This window comes from Pleurodeles waltl, chromosome 12 (genome assembly GCF_031143425.1).
Source record: "Pleurodeles waltl isolate 20211129_DDA chromosome 12, aPleWal1.hap1.20221129, whole genome shotgun sequence".
Classification (NCBI taxonomy): domain Eukaryota; kingdom Metazoa; phylum Chordata; class Amphibia; order Caudata; family Salamandridae; genus Pleurodeles; species Pleurodeles waltl.
In genome coordinates, this window is record NC_090451.1 from 106,773,321 (window position 1) to 106,795,713 (window position 22,393).

At 45.4% G+C, this 22,393-nt stretch overlaps 1 non-coding gene across 1 annotated transcript; it reads right to left on the minus strand.

The window, feature by feature from the left end:
* Nucleotides 1-14,116: 14,116 nt before the first annotated feature.
* Nucleotides 14,117-14,190, minus strand: TRNAI-AAU (transfer RNA isoleucine (anticodon AAU)). Its single transcript has one exon. It is a non-coding gene; the product is annotated as a tRNA-Ile (tRNA).
* Between the last annotated feature and the right edge of the window lie 8,203 nt (nt 14,191-22,393).

The following is a 22,393-nucleotide window of genomic DNA, read 5'->3' on the forward strand; positions in this document are numbered from 1 at the left end:
TTGGATTCTCCACTGAGGAGTATAGGATTAGATTCAGGGGGGCTCAAAAATCCTCGAGCCAGACCTGGGTTGACTTTGTAGACTACTCAGTAAAAACACTAGATGGTTGGATTCAAGGCAGTGGTGTAAGTAATTATGATGGGCTGTACAATTTATTTGTGAAAGAACACCTGTTAAGTAATTGTTTCAATGATAAACTGCATCAGCATCTGGTAGACCTAGGACCAATTTCTCCCCAAGAATTGGGAAAGAAGGCGGACCATTGGGTCAAGACTAGGGTGTCCAAAACTTCCACAGGGGGTGACCAAAAGAAAGGGGTCACAAAACCTCCCCAGGGGAAAGGTGGTGAGACAGCCAAAAATAAAAATAGTCAAGAGTCTTCTAAAGGCCCCCAAAAACCTGCACAGGAGGGTGGGCCCAGAGCCTCTTCACAAAACAATCCTGGGTACACGGGTAAAAACTTTGATCCCAAAAAGGCCTGGTGTCATAGCTGTAATCAGCCTGGACACCAAACTGGAGACAAGGCCTGTCCCAAGAAAAGTTCCACTCCAAACTCCAATCCAGGTAACACTGGAATGGCTAGTCTCCAAGTGGGATCAACAGTGTGCCCAGAGCAAATCAGGGTCCACACTGAAGCTACTCTAGTCTCTGAGGGTGGGGTGGATTTAGCCACACTAGCTGCCTGGCCGCCTAACATGCAAAAATACAGGCAGCAGCTCTTTATTAATGGGACAAGTGTAGAGGGCCTGAGGGATACAGGTGCCAGTGTCACCATGGTGACAGAAAAACTGGTTTCCCCTGGCCAATACCTGACTGGAAAAACTTATACAGTCACCAATGCTGACAATCAAACTAAAGCACATCCCATGGCAATGGTAACTTTAGAATGGGGAGGGGTCAATGGCCTGAAACAGGTGGTGGTCTCCTCAAACATCCCAGTAGACTGTCTGCTTGGAAATGACCTGGAGTCCTCAGCATGGGCTGAGGTAGAGCTAAAAACCCATGCAGCCATGCTGGGTATCCCTGAACTGGTGTGTGTAAAAACAAGAGCACAATGCAAGGCACAGGGTGAAAAAGTAGAGCTGGAGTCTGGAAAAATGGCCCAGCCTACCAAGAGAAAAGGAAAGTCAGTTGGGAAACCAACTGCAACACAGTCAGAAAAAGAGAACCTCTCTTCTCAGGAAGAAGTTCTGCCCTCTGAGGGAACTGAGCCTTTGGAGCTTGAACCTTATCAGGTTGAGCTCTTAGGCCCAGGGGGACCCTCAAGGGAGGAGCTGTGTAAGGGACAAGAAACCTGTCCCTCTCTTGAAGGCCTTAGGCAGCAAGCTGCTGAAGAGTCCAAGGGCAAGAAAAATGGAACACATAGGGTCTATTGGGAAGATGGACTCCTGTACACTGAGGCCAGAGACCCCAAACCTGGTGCCACTAGGAGAGTGGTAGTGCCTCAGTCGTTCAGAGAGTTTATTCTGACCTTAGCCCATGATATTCCCCTTGCTGGGCATTTGGGGCAAACCAAGACTTGGGAGAGGTTAGTCAACCACTTCTACTGGCCCAATATGTCCCAGAAGGTTAAGGAGTTTTGCCTCTCCTGCCCCACCTGTCAATCCAGTGGTAAGACAGGTGGGCACCCAAAGGCCCCCCTCATTCCACTCCCAGTGGTGGGGGTCCCCTTTGAAAGAGTGGGTGTGGACATAGTTGGTCCACTGGAACCTCCCACAGCCTCAGGAAATATGTACATCCTAGTAGTAGTGGATCATGCTACTAGGTATCCTGAAGCTATTCCCCTTAGGTCGACTACTGCCCCTGCAGTAGCCAAGGCCCTCATTGGTATCTTTACCAGAGTGGGTTTCCCTAAGGAGGTGGTGTCTGACAGAGGTACCAACTTCATGTCAGCATACCTAAAACACATGTGGAATGAGTGTGGAGTGACTTACAAATTCACTACACCATACCATCCACAAACTAATGGCTTAGTTGAGAGATTCAACAAGACATTAAAAGGCATGATCATGGGGCTCCCAGAAAAACTCAAAAGGAGATGGGATGTCCTCTTGCCATGTCTGCTTTTTGCTTACAGAGAGGTGCCACAGAAGGGAGTAGGATTCTCACCCTTTGAACTTCTGTTTGGCCACCCTGTAAGGGGACCACTTGCTCTTGTTAAAGAAGGCTGGGAGAGACCTCTTCATGAGCCTAAAAAGACATAGTGGACTATGTACTTGGCCTTCGCTCTAGAATGGCAGAGTACATGGAAAAGGCAACCAAAAACCTTGAGGCCAGCCAACAGCTCCAGAAGTTTTGGTATGACCAAAAGGCTGCACTGGTTGAGTTCCAACCAGGGCAGAAAGTCTGGGTTTTGGAGCCTGTGGCTCCCAGGGCACTCCAGGACAAATGGAGTGGCCCTTACCCAGTGCTAGAAAGGAAGAGTCAGGTCACCTACCTGGTGGACCTGGGCACAAGCAGGAGCCCCAAGAGGGTGATCCATGTGAACCGCCTTAAGCTCTTCCATGACAGGGCTGATGTAAATCTGTTGATGGTAACAGATGAGGATCAGGAGGCAGAGAGTGAACCTCTCCCTGATCTTCTGTCATCAGACCCAAAAGATGGCTCAGTGGATGGAGTGATCTACTCAGACACCCTCTCTGGCCAACAGCAAGCTGATTGTAGGAGAGTCCTACAACAGTTTCCTGAACTCTTCTCCCTAACCCCTGGTCAGACACACCTGTGTACCCATGATGTGGACACAGGAGACAGCATGCCTGTCAAAAACAACATTTTTAGACAGTCTGACCATGTTAAGGAAAGCATCAAGGTGGAAGTCCACAAGATGCTGGAATTGGGAGTAATTGAGCGCTCTGACAGCCCCTGGGCTAGCCCAGTGGTCTTAGTCCCCAAACCTCACACCAAAGATGGAAAGAAAGAGATGAGGTTTTGTGTGGACTACAGAGGGCTCAACTCTGTCACCAAGACAGACGCCCATCCAATTCCTAGAGCTGATGAGCTCATAGATAAATTAGGTGCTGCCAAATTCTTAAGTACCTTTGACTTGACAGCAGGGTACTGGCAAATAAAAATGGCACCTGGAGCAAAAGAGAAAACAGCATTCTCCACACCTGATGGGCATTATCAGTTTACTGTTATGCCCTTTGGTTTAAAGAATGCCCCTGCCACCTTCCAAAGGTTGGTGAATCAAGTCCTTGCTGGCTTGGAGTCCTTTAGCACAGCTTATCTTGATGATATTGCTGTCTTTAGCTCCACCTGGCAGGATCACCTGGTCCACCTGAAGAAGGTTTTGAAGGCTCTGCAATCTGCAGGCCTCTCTATCAAGGCATCCAAATGCCAGATAGGGCAGGGAACTGTGGTTTACTTGGGCCACCTTGTAGGTGGAGGCCAAGTTCAGCCACTCCAACCCAAGATCCAGACTATTCTGGACTGGGTAGCTCCAAAAACCCAGACTCAAGTCAGGGCATTCCTTGGCTTGACTGGGTATTTCAGGAGGTTTGTGAAGGGATATGGATCCATTGTGACAGCCCTCACTGAACTCACCTCCAAGAAAATGCCCAAGAAAGTGAACTGGACTGTGGAATGCCAACAGGCCTTTGACACCCTGAAACAAGCAATGTGCTCAGCACCAGTTCTAAAAGCTCCAGATTATTCTAAGCAGTTCATTGTGCAGACAGATGCCTCTGAACATGGGATAGGGGCAGTTTTGTCCCAGACAAATGATGATGGCCTTGACCAGCCTGTTGCTTTCATTAGCAGGAGGTTACTCCCCAGGGAGCAGCGTTGGAGTGCCATTGAGAGGGAGGCCTTTGCTGTGGTTTGGTCCCTGAAGAAGCTGAGACCATACCTCTTTGGGACTCACTTCCTAGTTCAAACTGACCACAGACCTCTCAAATGGCTGATGCAAATGAAAGGTGAAAATCCTAAACTGTTGAGGTGGTCCATCTCCCTACAGGGAATGGACTTTATAGTGGAACACAGACCTGGGACTGCCCATGCCAATGCAGATGGCCTTTCCAGGTTCTTCCACTTAGAAAATGAAGACTCTCTTGGGAAAGGTTAGTCTCATCCTCTTTCGTTTGGGGGGGGGTTGTGTAAGGAAATGCCTCCTTGGCATGGTTGCCCCCTGACTTTTTGCCTTTGCTGATGCTATGTTTACAATTGAAAGTGTGCTGAGGCCTGCTAACCAGGCCCCAGCACCAGTGTTCTTTCCCTAAACCTGTACTTTTGTATCCACAATTGGCAGACCCTGGCATCCAGATAAGTCCCTGGTAACTGGTACTTCTAGTACCAAGGGCCCTGATGCCAAGGAAGGTCTCTAAGGGCTGCAGCATGTCTTATGCCACCCTGGAGACCTCTCACTCAGCACAGACACACTGCTTGCCAGCTTGTGTGTGCTAGTGAGGACAAAACGAGTAAGTCGACATGGCACTCCCCTCAGGGTGCCATGCCAGCCTCTCACTGCCTATGCAGTATAGGTAAGACACCCCTCTAGCAGGCCTTACAGCCCTAAGGCAGGGTGCACTATACCATAGGTGAGGGTACCAGTGCATGAGCATGGTACCCCTACAGTGTCTAAACAAAACCTTAGACATTGTAAGTGCAGGGTAGCCATAAGAGTATATGGTCTGGGAGTTTGTCAAACACGAACTCCACAGCACCATAATGGCTACACTGAAAACTGGGAAGTTTGGTATCAAACTTCTCAGCACAATAAATGCACACTGATGCCAGTGTACATTTTATTGTAAAATACACCACAGAGGGCACCTTAGAGGTGCCCCCTGAAACTTAACCGACTGTCTGTGTAGGCTGACTAGTTCCAGCAGCCTGCCACACTAGAGACATGTTGCTGGCCCCATGGGGAGAGTGCCTTTGTCACTCTGAGGCCAGTAACAAAGCCTGCACTGGGTGGAGATGCTAACACCTCCCCCAGGCAGGAGCTGTAACACCTGGCGGTGAGCCTCAAAGGCTCACCCCTTTGTCACAGCCCAGCAGGGCACTCCAGATTAGTGGAGTTGCCCGCCCCCTCCGGCCACGGCCCCCACTTTTGGCGGCAAGGCTGGAGGGAACAAAGAAAGCAACAAGGAGGAGTCACTGGCCAGTCAGGACAGCCCCTAAGGTGTCCTGAGCTGAGGTGACTCTAACTTTTAGAAATCCTCCATCTTGCAGATGGAGGATTCCCCCAATAGGGTTAGGCTTGTGACCCCCTCCCCTTGGGAGGAGGCACAAAGAGGGTGTACCCACCCTCAGGGCTAGTAGCCATTGGCTACTAACCCCCCAGACCTAAACACGCCCTTAAATTTAGTATTTAAGGGCTACCCTGAACCCTAGAAAATTAGATTCCTGCAACAACAAGAAGAAGGACTGCCTAGCTGAAAAACCCCTGCAGAGGAAGACCAGAAGACAACAACTGCCTTGGCTCCAGAAACTCACCGGCCTGTCTCCTGCCTTCCAAAGAACTCTGCTCCAGCGACGCCTTCCAAAGGGACCAGCGACCTCTGAATCCTCTGAGGACTGCCCTGCTTCGACGACGACAAGAAACTCCTGAGGACAGCGGACCTGCTCCAAAAAGACTGCAACTTTGTTTCAAGAAGCAGCTTTAAAGAACCCTGCAACTCCCCGCAAGAAGCGTGAGACTTGCAACACTGCACCCGGCGACCCCGACTCGGCTGGTGGAGAACCAACACCTCAGGGAGGACCCCCGGACTACTCTACGACTGTGAGTACTAAAACCTGTCCCCCCTGAGCCCCCACAGCGCCGCCTGCAGAGGGAATCCCGAGGCTTCCCCTGACCGCGACTCTCTGAAACCTAAGTCCCGACGCCTGGAAAAGACCCTGCACCCGCAGCCCCCAGGACCTGAAGGACCGGACTTTCACTGCAGAAGTGACCCCCAGGAGTCCCTCTCCCTTGCCCAAGTGGAGGTTTCCCCGAGGAAGCCCCCCCTTGCCTGCCTGCAGCGCTGAAGAGATCCCTTGATCTCTCATAGACTAACATTGAAAACCCGACGCTTGTTTCTACACTGCACCCGGCCGCCCCCGCGCTGCTGAGGGTGAAATTTCTGTGTGGGCTTGTGTCCCCCCCCGGTGCCCTACAAAACCCCCCTGGTCTGCCCTCCGAAGACGCGGGTACTTACCTGCAAGCAGACCGGAACCGGGGCACCCCCTTCTCTCCATTCTAGCCTATGCGTTTTGGGCACCACTTTGGACTCTGCACCTGACCGGCCCTGAGCTGCTGGTGTGGTGACTTTGGGGTTGCTCTGAACCCCCAACGGTGGGCTACCTTGGACCAAGAACTGAACCCTGTAAGTGTCTTACTTACCTGGTAAGACTAACAAAAACTTACCTCCCCCAGGAACTGTGAAAATTGCAGTGTCCACTTTTAAAACAGCTATTTGTGAATAACTTGAAAAGTATACATGCAATTGAAATGATTCAAAGTTCCTAATGTACTTACCTGCAATACCTTTCAAACAAGATATTACATGTTAAATTTGAACCTGTGGTTCTTAAAATAAACTAAGAAAATATATTTTTCTATAACAAAACCTATTGGCTGGATTTGTCTCTGAGTGTGTGTACCTCATTTATTGTCTATGTGTATGTACAACAAATGCTTAACACTACTCCTTGGATAAGCCTACTGCTCGACCACACTACCACAAAATAGAGCATTAGTATTATCTATTTTTACCACTATTTTACCTCTAAGGAGAACCCTTGGACTCAGTGCATGCTATTCCTTACTTTGAAATAGCACATACAGAGCCAACTTCCTACACTGACCCATACAGGGATCAAACCTGCGACCTTGGCGTTATTAGCACCACGCTCTAACCAACTGAGCTCACCGGCAATGAGTACTTAAAATATCCTTTTTCCATGAAATGCAGATACATAGAAGAGTTGGTCTTACTATCGCAATTCCTTCATACTTTTCTCCTTCTGCCCCCTGTCTGGATTACAATAACAAGAGCTGTGGAGTGCTGCACGCCAGCCTCAGTGCCTCTTCTTTCACTCAATCTCACTGTGTGCTGTGATATCTTTGTAACATCGCTTGTTGCCGGAAAAAAAGGAAAGGATGGATAGTATTTTTATTCTTTTACAACAAAACCCAAAATGCATCGGCTTGCTTGCTCATTAAGTTTACAAGCCAGCTGCTTTTGAGATATTATAATTATAGTGGTTATTCGGCGTTGGAGGTAAGAGAGTTTTTTTTAGGTCTGGCCGTTCCTTCTGCTTCAAATTACTTGAGCTCATGTCAACAAAGTAACAACAAAACATAGCCAACGGTTCGTTGCTCAAGCCTTCCCTACTGCGCCTTCCCATGTCTCTCCTGCCGACCACAGTGCAGGAAATCTGAGTTTGCATTTGCGCGAAGAGACGTACAACACAAGAAGGCGCGCTTTCGTGCGCCGGGCACCACCTGGCCTGTGCATTCCTCACTGTCGTGAGATCAGTTTACTCAGCAGAGCATGACGCTGCAATTGGTTAGTAGGGCCTGCCTGACCAGAATAGTATATTTGGGGTCATGTATTTGATTGCATTTTTAAAACAGTAACAGAACTTAACTGCAATGTTTCAATAGGTCTAGACATATTTAAACAGTGTCAATTTAATAGAAGAATTGTGGACAATTCAGAGGGGAGGCACCAATTTTTTTTTTTCCCATTGGGTGGATGCGGCATTAAAGAGTTTGAAGACCACTGGTCTAAGTGGACACTAATATACCTGGATGCTCCTGAATTCCTCGCAACAGATGCCAGCAAACCTGGCTGGAGAGCTACTGTGTTGGACTGATCCTGTCGATTCAAGTGGTCTTTCCTAGAGAGTCGGAGGTCATGGAAATAGATGGAGTTGATGGTAATCTTCGGTGCTTTGAAGTTTTCCCATCATCATCTGTCTCAAAAAAATGTGCTAGTAAAGACAAAGAATAAGGTAGCTGTCTTTTACATTAACCAACAGTGAAGCATGCATTCAAAATCCCTCAATGCAATAGCAGAACAATTGGGTTATTGGGCAGAGATCAACCTGTTGCACACGTGGGCAGTACACATCAAGGGAACCGACAATGTGATGGCAGACAGCTAGAGGTTTCCAAATTTGCTGGAGTTGACGTTATCCAGGTCGTTGTTTTGAGAGATATGCCGAGAGTTTGTGAAACCCTTTCTGGATCTCTTTTCAAACAAGGACAATGCTCATCTTTGTCGATTCTGATCCAGGCTTCCGGAACAAGGAGCCTAGGTAGTGGACGTATTGGTGATAAAGTGGCTGAGAAGTCTCCTTTATACATTCCCCCACTTTTTATTGATCCAGATGGTTCTCTTCAAGTCTCAGCAGGGGGGAGGGAAATTTATTCTTGTGGGCCCTTATTGGCCAGAGATGTCATGGTTTCCTCTTCTGAACCCCTGGCTCTTCTACCTCCTTGGGTACTGCTCAAGTGTGTCTCTCTCAGAACGTCGTCGTCCCTGACCTTCTTGCTCCAACTCACTCTATCGCTTTGGAGGTTGAGAAGTCTGGACTGCTAGGAAAAGGTCTTTCCTCTTCCTTAGTGGAGTTAATTCAGCACTCCAGCAGGCCTTCTACTTCGAAGTCTTACTCAAAGAACTGGAAGTCTTTTGAGACGTGATGTTCTGCTCATGATCTTTTGGCACCTACCTGTAGTTTGTCTGCTATTTTGCATTTTCTTCTGAATGGATTTCACTTGAATCTCGTTCCACTCTGAAAGCTCATTGCTTTGCGATAAAGGTTTTTAGGGACTTTTCTGTACCTTCGTCGATGTTACAATCTTTGGTGTCTAGAGTGTTCTGATCTTTTGTCAATTGTAAGACCAGTTGAAAATCCCTTTTCTCCAACTCAGAATCTTTCTACTCTTTTATAGGCTTTGCAATTTTATCTCTTTGAGGATCTGGATACTGTAGACATAAAGATTGTTTCCTATAAAGTTATTTTCCTATTTCCTATCACCTTGCTGAGAACAATTGGGGAGCTGGGAGCCTTAAAATGCTGTCCTCTCTTCATTTGATACTTTGGAAGATGGGGTCACTTTAAGGCCTAGCCTTACCTTTGCTGCAAAGGTGAAGTCTATTTTTGATAGATCTTAGGAAATAATTCTTCCTTCTTTCATTCCCTCTCCTTCCTCTCCGGAGGAACATTTGCTGAATACACTTGATGTTTAAAGAGCTCTTTTCATTTATGTCACCAGGCCTCTGCAGTTCAGGAAAACCGACTCCTTGTTTGTGACTTTTGGACAGCCTGGAAAAGACAAGAAGGGGACTTTTATGACTCTGAGTAGGTGGATTAAGTTTTCAATTTTTCTGGATTTGCAAGGCTTTTTAGAATATCTTCCAGTTCAGGGATGGTCTACGAGAGGAATGGCCACCTCCTGGGTTGAATTCCAGTGAGTAACAATCTAGGAAATTCCTAGGGAGGCTACTTGGTCCTCAGAGCATACATCTGTCAAGCATTATGGCTTAATAATTTTTCTGTTTTGCATTTGAGTACCAATGTTTTGAACTCTGCATTACCCTTAGTCCATCTTGTCTTTGTCACAAACATTACATCCTGCCCACCTTCCCATCAGTCCTTTGGCAAGGGCTTGGCACCCAGGTTGGGTGCATGGGGCTAGCATTTAAGTCTCCTCATGTTCTTTCTTCCTGTTGGAAGGTGACATCACCTTACTTTGTAATGTCTTTCACAAGGACGCAATGGACTAAGGCTAATGAAGATTACCAATAAGTAACCAACGCATCACCACTCTTTCTGAATGTGCGTGGCTCATTCCGCAGGACTTGTTCTTTGTATAATTCCTGGATTTTCGGAAGCCCTTTGATGGCAGCACCCCCACACTGAAAATTGTTTCAGCACCACTGTACAAGGGTCAGTTGTCATGCTCATCTGAGGCGTAAATTTGCATTGAAGTAGTCTAACTCCCCAGGCCTTGTCTTTTGCTCAATTTGCCTTTGTGAGTTTTCTCTCAATCACTTTCGACTTCCTTTGATCTTTCTTTCTTCTCTCACTTCACCTTCGCCTTCAGTGTATCTTTCGGCCCTCTTAAGAGACACTCCCCCTTGTAGCCACTTCTATACTTCTGTCACCTAATTATTTTCCTATCCTTTCCCCTGTAACGTTGCTGATCCTAGCTATAGCATCACTATCCAGAATCTGTTCACCTGAGTTATGTTCCTCTTATCCCCACGCATCTAATAATCAGCTCTTGGTCTCCCTCCACCTCTCACGAGATATAGTCTGAGGCAGTGTCTCCATCTTGGAGAGACAATCCCTTGCACTTGTTTTGTTCTACTGGCGCTGCCGGCTTGAGCTTTGGTCAGCAGTGGCAAAAGAAGGACTAATGGAAAGTGAACGTATACTGGAGCAACAGAGTGTATGGATTTATAAGAGCTTGATTAAATGAGAAAAAAAGAGTTTAGTTGAGAGAAAAAATGCAACCTGGCCCATTCGGGGATCGAACTCGCGACCTTGACATTATTAGCACCACTCTCTAACCAACTGAGCTAACCGGCCATGAGCACTAAAGATATCCTTTTTCCATGTAATGCAGATAGACAGAAGAGTTGGTTTCACTATCACAATTCCTTCATACTTTTCTCCTTCCGCCCCCTGTCTGGATTAAAATAACAAGAGCTGTGGAGTGCTGCACGCCAGCCTCAGTGCCTCTTCTTTCACTCAATCTCACTGTGTGCTGTGATATCTTTGTAACATCGCTTGTTGCCGGAAAAAAAGGAAAGGATGGATAGTATTTTTATTCTTTTACAACAAAACCCAAAATGCATCGGCTTGCTTGCTCATTAAGTTTACAAGGCCAGCTGCTTTTGAGATATTATAATTATAGTAGTTATTCGGCGTTGGAGGTAAGAGAGTTTTTTTAGGTCTGGCCGTTCCTTCTGCTTCAAATTACTTGAGCTCATGTCAACAAAGTAACAACAAAACATAGCCAACGGTTCGTTGCTCAAGCCTTCCCTACTGCGCCTTCCCATGTCTCTCCTGCCGACCACAGTGCAGGAAATCTGAGTTTGCATTTTTCGCGAAGAGACGTACAACACAAGAAGGCGCGCTTTTGTGCGCCGGGCACCACCCGGCCTGTGCATTCCTCACTGTCGTGAGATCAGTTTACTCAGCAGAGCATGACGCTGCAATTGGTTAGTAGGGCAGGCCTGACCAGAATAGTATATTTGGGGTCATGTATTTGATTGCATTTTTAAAACAGTAACAGAACTTAACTGCAATGTTTAAATAGGTCTAGACATATTTAAACAGTGTCAATTTAATAGAAGAATTGTGGACAATTCAGAGGGGAGGCACCAATGTTTTTTTTTCCCATTGGGTGGATGCGGCATTAAAGAGTTTGAAGACCACTGGTCTAAGTGGACACTAATACACCTGGATGCTCCTGAATTCCTCGCAACAGATGCCAGCAAACCTGGCTGTAGAGCTACTGTGTTGGACTGATCATGTTGATTCAAGTGGTCTTTCCTAGAGAGTCGGAGGTCATGGAAATAGTTGGTGTTGATGGTAATCTTCAGGGCTTTGAAGTTTTCCCATCATCATCTGTCTCAAAAAAATGTGCTAGTAAAGACAGAGAATAAGGTCGCTGTCTTTTACATTAACCAACAGTGAAGCAGGCATTCAAAATCCCTCAATGCAATAGCAGAACAATTGGGTTATTGGGCAGAGACCAACCTGTTGCATACGTCGGCAGTACTCATCAAGGGCACCGACAATGTGATGGCAGACAGCTGGAGGTTTCCAAATTTGCTGGAGTTGACGTTATCCAGGTCGTTGTTTTGAGAGATATGCCGAGAGTTTGTGAAACCCTTTCTGGATCTCTTTTCAAACAAGGACAATGCTCATCTTTGTCGATTCTGATCCAGGCTTCCGGAACAAGGAGTGTAGGTAGTGGACGTATTGGTGATAAAGTGGCTGAGAAGTCTCCTTTATACATTCCCCCACTTTTTATTGATCCAGATGGTTCTCTTCAAGTCTCAGCAGGGGGGATGGAACTTTATTCTTGTGGGCCCTTATTGCCCAGAGATGTCATGGTTTCCTCTTCTGAACCCCTGGCTCTTCTACCTCCTTGGGTACTGCTCAAGTGTGTCTCTCTCAGAACATCGTCCCTGACCTTCTTGCTCCAACTCACTCCATCGCTTTGGAGGTTGAGAAGTCTGGACTGCTAGCAAAGGGTCTTTCCTCTTCCTTAGTGGAGTTAATTCAGCACTCCAGCAGGCCTTCTACTTCGAAGTCTTACTCAAAGAACTGGAAGTCTTTTGAGACGTGATGTTCTGCTCATGATCTTTTGGCACCTACCTGTAGTTTGTCTGCTATTTTGCATTTTCTTCTGAATGGGTTTCACTTGAATCTCTTTCCACTCTGAAAGCTCATTGCTTTGCGATAAAGGTTTTTAGGGACTTTTCTGTACCTTCGTCGATGTTACAATCTTTGGTGTCTAGACTGTTCTGATCTTTTGTCAATTGTAAGACCAGTTGAAAAATCCCTTTTCTCCAACTCAGAATCTTCCTACTCTTTTATAGGCTTTGCAATTTTATCTCTTTGAGGATCTGGATACTGTAGACATAAAGATTGTTTCCTATAAAGTTATTTTCCTATTTCCTATCACCTTGCTGAGAACAATTGGGGAGCTGGGAGCCTTAAAATGCTGTCCTCTCTTCATTTGATACTTTGGAAGATGGGGTAAATTTAAGGCCTAGCCTTACCTTTGCTGCAAAGGTTAAGTCTATTTTTGATAGATCTTAGGAAATAATTCTTCCTTCTTTCATTCCCTCTCCTTCCTCTCCGGAGGAACATTTGCTGAATACACTTGATGTTTAAAGAGCTCTTTTCATTTATGTCACCAGGCCTCTGCATTTCAGGAAAACCGACTCCTTGTTTGTGACTATTGACAGCCTGGAAAAGACAAGAAGGTGACTTTTATGACTCTGAGTAGGTGGATTAAGTTGTCAATTTTTCTGGCTTTGCAAGGCTTTTTAGAATATCTTCCAGTTCAGGGATGGTCTACGAGAGGAATGGCCACCTCCTGGGTTGAATTCCAGTGAGTAACAATCTAGGAAATTCCTAGGGTGGCTACTTGGTACTCAGAGCATACATTTGTCAAGCATTATGGCTTAATAATTTTTCTGTTTTGCATTTGAGTACCAATGTTTTGAACTCTGCATTACCCTTAGTCCATCTTGTCTTTGTCTCAAACATTACATCCTGCCCACCTGTTCATCAGTCCTTTGGCAAGGGCTTGGCACCCAGGTTGGGTGCATGGGGCTAGCATTTAAGGATCCTCCTGTTCTTTCTTCCTGTTGGAAGGTGACATCACCTTACTTTGTAATGACTGTCACAAGGACGCAATGGACTAAGGCTAATGAAGATTACCAACAAGTAACCAACGCATCACCATTTTTTCTGAATGTGCGTGGCTCATTCCGCAGGACTTGTTCTTTGTATGATTCCTGGATTTTCAGAAGCCCTTTGATGGCAGCACCCCCACACTGAAAATTGTTTCAGCACCACTGTACAAGGGTCAGTTGTCATGCTCATCTGCGACGTAAATTTGCATTGAAGTAGTCTAACTCCCCAGGCCTTGTCTTTTGCTCAATTTGCCTTTGTGAGTTTTCTCTCAATCACTGTCGACTTCCTTTGATCTTTCTTTCTTCTTTTACTTCACCTTCGCCTTCAGTGTATCTTTCGGCCCTCTTAAGAGACACACCCCCTTGTAGCCACTTCTATACTTCTGTCACCTAATTATTTTCCTATCCTTTCCCCTGTAACGTTGCTGATCCTAGCTGTAACATCACTATCCAGAACCCGTTCACCTGAGTTATGTTCCTCTTATCCCCACGCATCTAATAATCAGCTCTTGGTCTCCCTCCACCTCTCACGAGACATAGTCTGAGGCAGTGTCTCCATCTTGGAGAGACAATCCCTTGCACTTGTGTTGTTCTACTGGCGCTGCCGGCTTGAGCTTTGGTCAGCAGTGGCAAAAGAAGGACTAATGGAAAGCGAACGTATACTGGAGCAACAGAGTGTATGGATTTATAAGAGCTTGATTAAATGAGAAAAAAAGAGTTTAGTTGAGAGAAAAAATGCAACTTGGCCCGTACGGGGATCGAACCCGCGACCTTGGCGTTATTAGCACCACGCTCTAACCAACTGAGCTAACTGGCCATGAATACTACAGATCTCCTTTTTCCATGAAATGCAGATAGATAGAAGAGTTGGTCTAACGATCGCCATTCCTTCATACTTTTCTCCTTCCGCCCCCTGTCTGGATTACAATAACAAGAGCTGTGGAGTGCTGCACGCCAGCCTCAGTGCCTCTTCTTTCACTCAGTCTCACTGTGTGCTGTGATATCTTTGTAACATCGCTTGTTGCCGGAAAAAAAGGAAAGGATGGATAGTATTTTTATTCTTTTACAACAAAACCCAAAATGCATCGGCTTGCTTGGTCATTAAGTTTACAAGGCCAGCTGCTTTTGAGATATTATAATTATAGTGGTTATTCGGCGTTGGAGGTAAGAGAGTTTTTTTTAGGTCTGGCCGTTCCTTCTGCTTCAAATTACTTGGCTCATGTCAACAAAGTAACAACAAAACATAGCCAACGGTTCGTTGCTCAAGCCTTCCCTACTGCGCCTTCCCATGTCTCTCCTGCCGACCACAGTGCAGGAAATCTGAGTTTGCATTTGAGCGAAGAGACGTACAACACAAAAAGGCGCGCTTTCGTGCGCCGGGCACCACCCGGCCTGTGCATTCCTCACTGTCGTGAGATCAGTTTACTCAGCAGAGCATGACGCTGCAATTGGTTAGTAGGGCAGGCCTGACCAGAATAGTATATTTGGGGTCATGTATTTGATTGCATTTTTAAAACAGTAACAGAGTTAACTGCAATGTTTAAATAGGTCTAGACATATTTAAACAGTGTCAATTTAATAGAAGAATTGTGGAGAATTCAGAGGGGAGGCACCAATGTTTTTTTTCCCATTGGGTGGATGCGGCATTAAAGAGTTTGAAGACCACTGGTCTAAGTGGACACTAATATACCTGGATGCTCCTGAATCCTCGCAACAGATGCCAGCAAACCTGGCTGGAGAGCTACTGTGTTGTACTGATCCTGTCGATTCAAGTGGTCTTTCCTAGAGAGTCGGAGGTCATGGAAATAGATGGAGTTGATGGTAATCTTCAGGGCTTTGAAGTTTTCCCATCATCATCTGTCTCAAAAAAATGTGCTAGTAAAGACAGAGAATAAGGTAGCTGTCTTTTACATTAACCAACAGTGAAGCATGCATTCAAAATCCCTCAATGCAATAGCAGAACAATTGGGTTATTGGGCAGAGATCAACCTGTTGCACACGTCGGCAGTACACATCAAGGGCACCGACAATGTGATGGCATACAGCTGGAGGTATCCAAATTTGCTGGAGTTGACGTTATCCAGGTCGTTGTTTTGAGAGATATGCCGAGAGTTTGTGAAACCCTTTCTGGATCTCTTTTCAAACAGGGACAATGCTCATCTTTGTCGATTCTGATCCAGGCTTCCGGAACAAGGAGCCTAGTTAGTGGACGTATTGGTGATAAAGTGGCTGAGAAGTCTCCTTTATACATTCCCCCACTTTTTATTGATCCAGATGGTTATCTTCAAGTCTCAGCAGGGGGGAGGGAACGTTATTCTTGTGGGCCCTGGTTTCCTCTTCTGAACCCCTGGCTCTTCTACCTCCTTGAGTACTGCTCAAGTGTGTCTCTCTCAGAACGTCGTCCCTGACCTTCTTGCTCCAACTCACTCTATCGCTTTGGAGGTTGAGAAGTCTGGACTGCTAGCAAAGGGTCTTTCCTCTTCCTTAGTGGAGTTAATTCAGCACTCCAGCAGGCCTTCTACTTCGAAGTCTTACTCAAAGAACTGGAAGTCTTTTGAGACGTGATGTTCTGCTCATGATCTTTTGGCACCTACCTGTAGTTTGTCTGCTATTTTGCATTTTCTTCTGAATGGGTTTCACTTGAATCTCTTTCCACTCTGAAAGCTCATTGCTTTGCGATAAAGGTTTTTAGGGACTTTTCTGTACCTTTGTCGATGTTACAATCTTTGGTGTCTAGACTGTTCTGATCTTTTGTCAATTGTAAGACCAGTTGAAAAATCCCTTTTCTCCAACTCAGAATCTTCCTACTCTTTTATAGGCTTTGCAATTTTATCTCTTTGAGGATCTGGATACTGTAGACATAAAGATTGTTTCCTATAAAGTTATTTTCCTAATTCCTATCACCTTGCTGAGAACAATTGGGGAGCTGGGAGCCTTAAAATGCTGTCCTCTCTTCATTTGATACTTTGGAAGATGGGGTAACTTTAAGGCCTAGCCTTACCTTTGCTGCAAAGGTTAAGTCTATTTTTGATAGATCTTAGGAAATAATTCTTCCTTCTTTCATTCCCTCTCCTTCCTCTCCGGAGGAACATTTGCTGAATACACTTGATGTTTAAAGAGCTCTTTTCATTTATGTCACCAGGCCTCTGCAGTTCAGGAAAACCGACTCCTTGTTTGTGACTATTGACAGCCTGGAAAAGACAAGAAGGTGACTTTTATGACTCTGAGTAGGTGGATTAAGTTGTCAATTTTTCTGGCTTTGCAAGGCTTTTTAGAATATCTTCCAGTTCAGGGATGGTCTACGAGAGGAATGGCCACCTCCTGGGTTGAATTCCAGTGAGTAACAATCTAGGAAATTCCTAGGGTGGCTACTTGGTCCTCAGAGCATACATTTGTCAAGCATTATGGCTTAATAATTTTTCTGTTTTGCATTTGAGTACCAATGTTTTGAACTCTGCATTACCCTTAGTCCATCTTGTCTTTGTCTCAAACATTACATCCTGCCCACCTCTTCATCAGTCCTTTGGCAAGGGCTTGGCACCCAGGTTGGGTGCCTGGGGCTAGCATTTAAGGATCCTCCTGTTCTTTCTTCCTGTTGGAAGGTGACATCACCTTACTTTGTAATGACTGTCACAAGGACGCAATGGACTAAGGCTAATGAAGATTACCAATAAGTAACCAACGCATCACCATTCTTTCTGAATGTGCGTGGCTCATTCCGCAGGACTTGTTCTTTGTATGATTCCTGGATTTTCAGAAGCCCTTTGATGGCAGCACCCCCACACTGAAAATAGTTTCAGCACCACTGTACAAGGGTCAATTGTCATGCTCATCTGCGGCGTAAATTTGCATTGAAATAGTCCAACTCCCCAGGCCTTGTCTTTTGCTCAATTTGCCTTTGTGAGTTTTCTCTCAATCACTGTCGACTTCCTTTGATCTTTCTTTCTTCTTTTACTTCACCTTTGCCTTCAGTGTATCTTTCGGCCCTCTTAAGAGACACACTCCCTTGTAGCCACTTCTATACTTCTGTCACCTAATTATTTTCCTATCCTTTCCCCTGTAATGTTGCTGATCCTAGCTATAGCATCACTATCCAGAATCTGTTCACCTGAGTTATGTTCCTCTTATCCCCACGCATCTAATAATCAGCTCTTGGTCTCCCTCCACCTCTCACGAGACATAGTCTGAGGCAGTGTCTCCATCTTGGAGAGACAATCCCTTGCACTTGTGTTGTTCTACTGGCGCTGCCGGCTTGAGCTTTGGTCAGCAGTGGCAAAAGAAGGACTAATGGAAAGTGAACGTATACTGGAGCAACAGAGTGTATGGATTTATAAGAGCTTGATTAAATGAGAAAAAAAGAGTTTAGTTGAGAGAAAAAATGCAACCTGGCCAGTACGGGGATTGAACCTATGACATTGGCGCTAAGAGCACCACGTTGTAACTAACTGAGCTAACCGGCCGTGAGTACTACAGATATCCTTTTTCCATGAGATGCAGATAGATAGAAGAGTTGGTCTCACGATCGCAATTCCTTCATACTTTTCTCCTTCCGCCCCCTGTCTGGATTACAATAACAAGAGCTGTAGAGTGCTGCACGCCAGCCTCAGTGCCTCTTCTTTCACTCAATCTCACTGTGTGCTGTGATATCTTTGTAACATCGCTTGTTGCCGGAAAAAAAGGAAAGGATGGATAGTTTTTTTATTCTTTTACAACAAAACCCAAAATGCATCGGCTTGCTTGGTCATTAAGTTTACAAGGCCAGCTGCTTTTGAGATATTATAATTATAGTGGTTATTCGGCGTTGGAGGTAAGAGAGTTTTTTTTAGGTCTGGCCGTTCCTTCTGCTTCAAATTACGTGAGCTCATGTCAACAAAGTAACAACAAAACATAGCCAACGGTTCGATGCTCAAGCCTTCCCTACTGCGCCTTCCCATGTATCTCCTGCCGACCACAGAGCAGGAAATCTGAGTTTGCATTTGCGCAAAGAGACGTACAACACAAGAAGCCGCGCTTTCGTGCGCCGGGCACCACCCGGCCTGTGCATTCCTCACTGTCGTGAGATCAGTTTACTCAGCAGAGCATGACGCTGCAATTGGTTAGTAGGGCAGGCCTGACCAGAATAGTATATTTGGGGTCATGTATTTGATTGCATTTTTAAAACAGTAACAGAACTTAACTGCAATGTTTAAATAGGTTTAGACATATTTAAACAGTGTCAATTTAATAGAAGAATTGTGGACAATTCAGAGGGGAGGCACCAATGTTTTTTTTTCCCATTGGGTGGATGCGGCATTAAAGAGTTTGAAGACCACTGGTCTAAGTGGACACTAATACACCTGGATGCTCCTGAATTCCTCGCAACAGATGCCAGCAAACCTGGCTGGAGAGCTACTGTGTTGGACTGATCCTGTCGATTCAAGTGGTCTTTCCTAAAGAGTCGGAGGTCATGGAAATAGATGGAGTTGATGGTAATCTTCAGGGCTTTGAAGTTTTCCCATCATCATCTGTCTCAAAAAAATGTGCTAGTAAAGACAGAGAATAAGGTAGCCGTCTTTTACATTAACCAACAGTGAAGCATGCATTCAAAATCCCTCAATGCAATAGCAGAACAATTGGGTTATTGGGCAGAGATCAACCTGTTGCACACGTCGGCAGTACACATCAAGGGCACCGACAATGTGATGGCAGACAGCTGGAGGTTTCCAAATTTGCTGGAGTTGACGTTATCCAGATCGTTGTTTTGAGAGATATGCCGAGAGTTTGTGAAACCCTTTCTGGATCTCTTTTCAAACAAGGACAATGCTCATCTTTGTCGATTCTGATCCAGGCTTCCGGAGCAAGGAGCCTAGGTAGTGGACGTATTGGTGATAAAGTGGCTGAGAAGTCTCCTTTATACATTCCCCCACTTTGTATTGATCCAGATGGTTCTCTTCAAGTCTCAGCAGGGGGAGGGAACTTTATTCTTGTGGGCCCTTATTGGCCAGAGATGTCATGGTTTCCTCTTCTGAACCCCTGGCTCTTCTACCTCCTTGGGTACTGCTCAAGTGTGTCTCTCTCAGAACGTCGTCCCTGACCTTCTTGCTCCAACTCACACTATCGCTTTGGAGGTTGAGAAGTCTGGACTGCTAGCAAAGGGTCTTTCCTCTTCCTTAGTGGAGTTAATTCAGCACTCCAGCAGGCCTTCTACTTCGAAGTCTTACTCAAAGAACTGGAAGTCTTTTGAGACGTGATGTTCTGCTCATGATCTTTTGGCACCTACCTGTAGTTTGTCTGCTATTTTGCATTTTCTTCTGAATGGGTTTCACTTGAATCTCTTTCCACTCTGAAAGCTCATTGCTTTGCGATAAAGGTTTTTAGGGACTTTTCTGTACCTTTGTCGATGTTACAATCTTTGGTGTCTAGACTGTTCTGATCTTTTGTCAATTGTAAGACCAGTTGAAAAATCCCTTTTCTCCAACTCAGAATCTTCCTACTCTTTTATAGGCTTTGCAATTTTATCTCTTTGAGGATCTGGATACTGTAGACATAAAGATTGTTTCCTATAAAGTTATTTTCCTATTTCCTATCACCTTGCTGAGAACAATTGGGGAGCTGGGAGCCTTAAAATGCTGTCCTCTCTTCATTTGATACTTTGGAAGATGGGGTAACTTTAAGGCCTAGACTTAACTTTGCTGCAAAGGTTAAGTCTATTTTTGATAGATCTTAGGAAATAATTCTTCCTTCTTTCATTCCCTCTCCTTCCTCTCCGGAGGAACATTTGCTGAATACACTTGATGTTTAAAGAGCTCTTTTCATTTATGTCACCAGGCCTCTGCAGTTCAGGAAAACCGACTCCTTGTTTGTGACTTTTGGACAGCCTGGAAAAGACAAGAAGGTGACTTTTATGACTCTGAGTAGGTGGATTAAGTTGTCAATTTTTCTGGCTTTGCAAGGCTTTTTAGAATATCTTCCAGTTCAGGGATGGTCTACGAGAGGAATGGCCACCTCCTGGGTTGAATTCCAGTGAGTAACAATCTAGGAAATTCCTAGGGTGGCTACTTGGTCCTCAGAGCATACATTTGTCAAGCATTATGGCTTAATAATTTTTCTGTTTTGCATTTGAGTACCAATGTTTTGAACTCTGCATTACCCTTAGTCCATCTTGTCTTTGTCTCAAACATTACATCCTGCCCACCTTCCCATCAGTCCTTTGGCAAGGGCTTGGCACCCAGGTTGGGTGCATGGGGCAAGCATTTAAGGATCCTCCTGTTCTTTCTTCCTGTTGGAAGGTGACATCACCTTACTTTGTAATGACTGTCACAAGGACGCAATGGACTAAGGCTAATGAAGATTACCAATAAGTAACCAACGCCTCACCATTCTTTCTGAATGTGCGTGGCTCATTCCGCAGGACTTGTTCTTTGTATGATTCCTGGATTTTCAGAAGCCCTTTGATGGCAGCACCCCCACACTGAAAATTGTTTCAGCACCACTGTACAAGGGTCAGTTGTCATGCTCATCTGCGGCGTAAATTTGCATTGAAGTAGTCTAAGTCCCCAGGCCTTGTCTTTTGCTCAATTTGCCTTTGTGAGTTTTCTCTCAATCACTGTCGACTTCCTTTGATCTTTCTTTCTTCTTTTACTTCACCTTTGCCTTCAGTGTATCTTTCGGCCCTCTTAAGAGACACACCCCCTTGTAGCCACTTCTATACTTCTGTCACCTAATTATTTTCCTATCCTTTCCCCTGTAATGTTGCTGATCCTAGCTATAGCATCACTATCCAGAATCTGTTCACCTTAGTTATGTTCCTCTTATCCCCACGCATCTAATTATCAGCTCTTGGTCTCCCTCCACCTCTCACGAGACATAGTCTGAGGCAGTGTCTCCATCTTGGAGAGACAATCCCTTGCACTTGTGTTGTTCTACTGGCGCTGCCGGCTTGAGCTTTGGTCAGCAGTGGCAAAAGAAGGACTAATGGAAAGTGAACGTATACTGGAGCAACAGAGTGTATGGATTTATAAGAGCTTGATTAAATGAGAAAAAAAGAGTTTAGTTGAGAGAAAAAATGCAACCTGGCCCATACGGGGATCGAACCCCCGACCTTGGCGTTATTAGCACCACGCTGTAACCAACTGAGCTAACCGGCCATGCGTACTACAAATATCCTTTTTCCATGAAATGCAGAGAGATAGAAGAGGTGGTCTCACGATCGCAATTCCTTCATACTTTTCTCCTTCCGCCCCCTGTCTGGATTACAATAACAAGAGCTGTGGAGTGCTGCACGCCAGCCTCAGTGCCTCTTCTTTCACTCAATCTCACTGTGTGCTGTGATATCTTTGTAACATCGCTTGTTGCCGGAAAAAAAGGAAAGGATGGATAGTATTTTTATTCTTTTACAACAAAACCCAAAATGCATCGGCTTGCTTGGTCATTAAGTTTACAAGGCCAGCTGCTTTTGAGATATTATAATTATAGTGGTTATTCGGCGTTGGAGGTAAGAGAGTTTTTTTTAGGTCTGGCCGTTACTTCTGCTTCAAATTACTTGAGCTTATGTCAACAAAGTAACAACAAAACATAGCCAACGGTTCGATGCTCAAGCCTTCCCTACTGCGCCTTCCCATGTATCTCCTGCCGACCACAGTGCAGGAAATCTGAGTTTGCATTTGCGCGAAAAGACGTACAACACAAGAAGGCGTGCTTTCGTGCGCCGGGCACCACCCGGCCTGTGCATTCCTCACTGTCGTGAGATCAGTTTACTAAGCAGAGCATGACGCTGCAATTGGTTAGTAGGGCAGGCCTGACCAGAATAGTATATTTGGGGTCATGTATTTGATTGCATTTTTAAAACAGTAACAGAACTTAACTGCAATGTTTAAATAGGTCTAGACATATTTAAACAGTGTCAATTTAATAGAAGAATTGTGGACAATTCAGAGGGGAGGCACCAATGTTTTTTTTTCCCATTGGGTGGATGCGGCATTAAAGAGTTTGAAGACCACTGGTCTAAGTGGACACTAATATACCTGGATGCTCCTGAATCC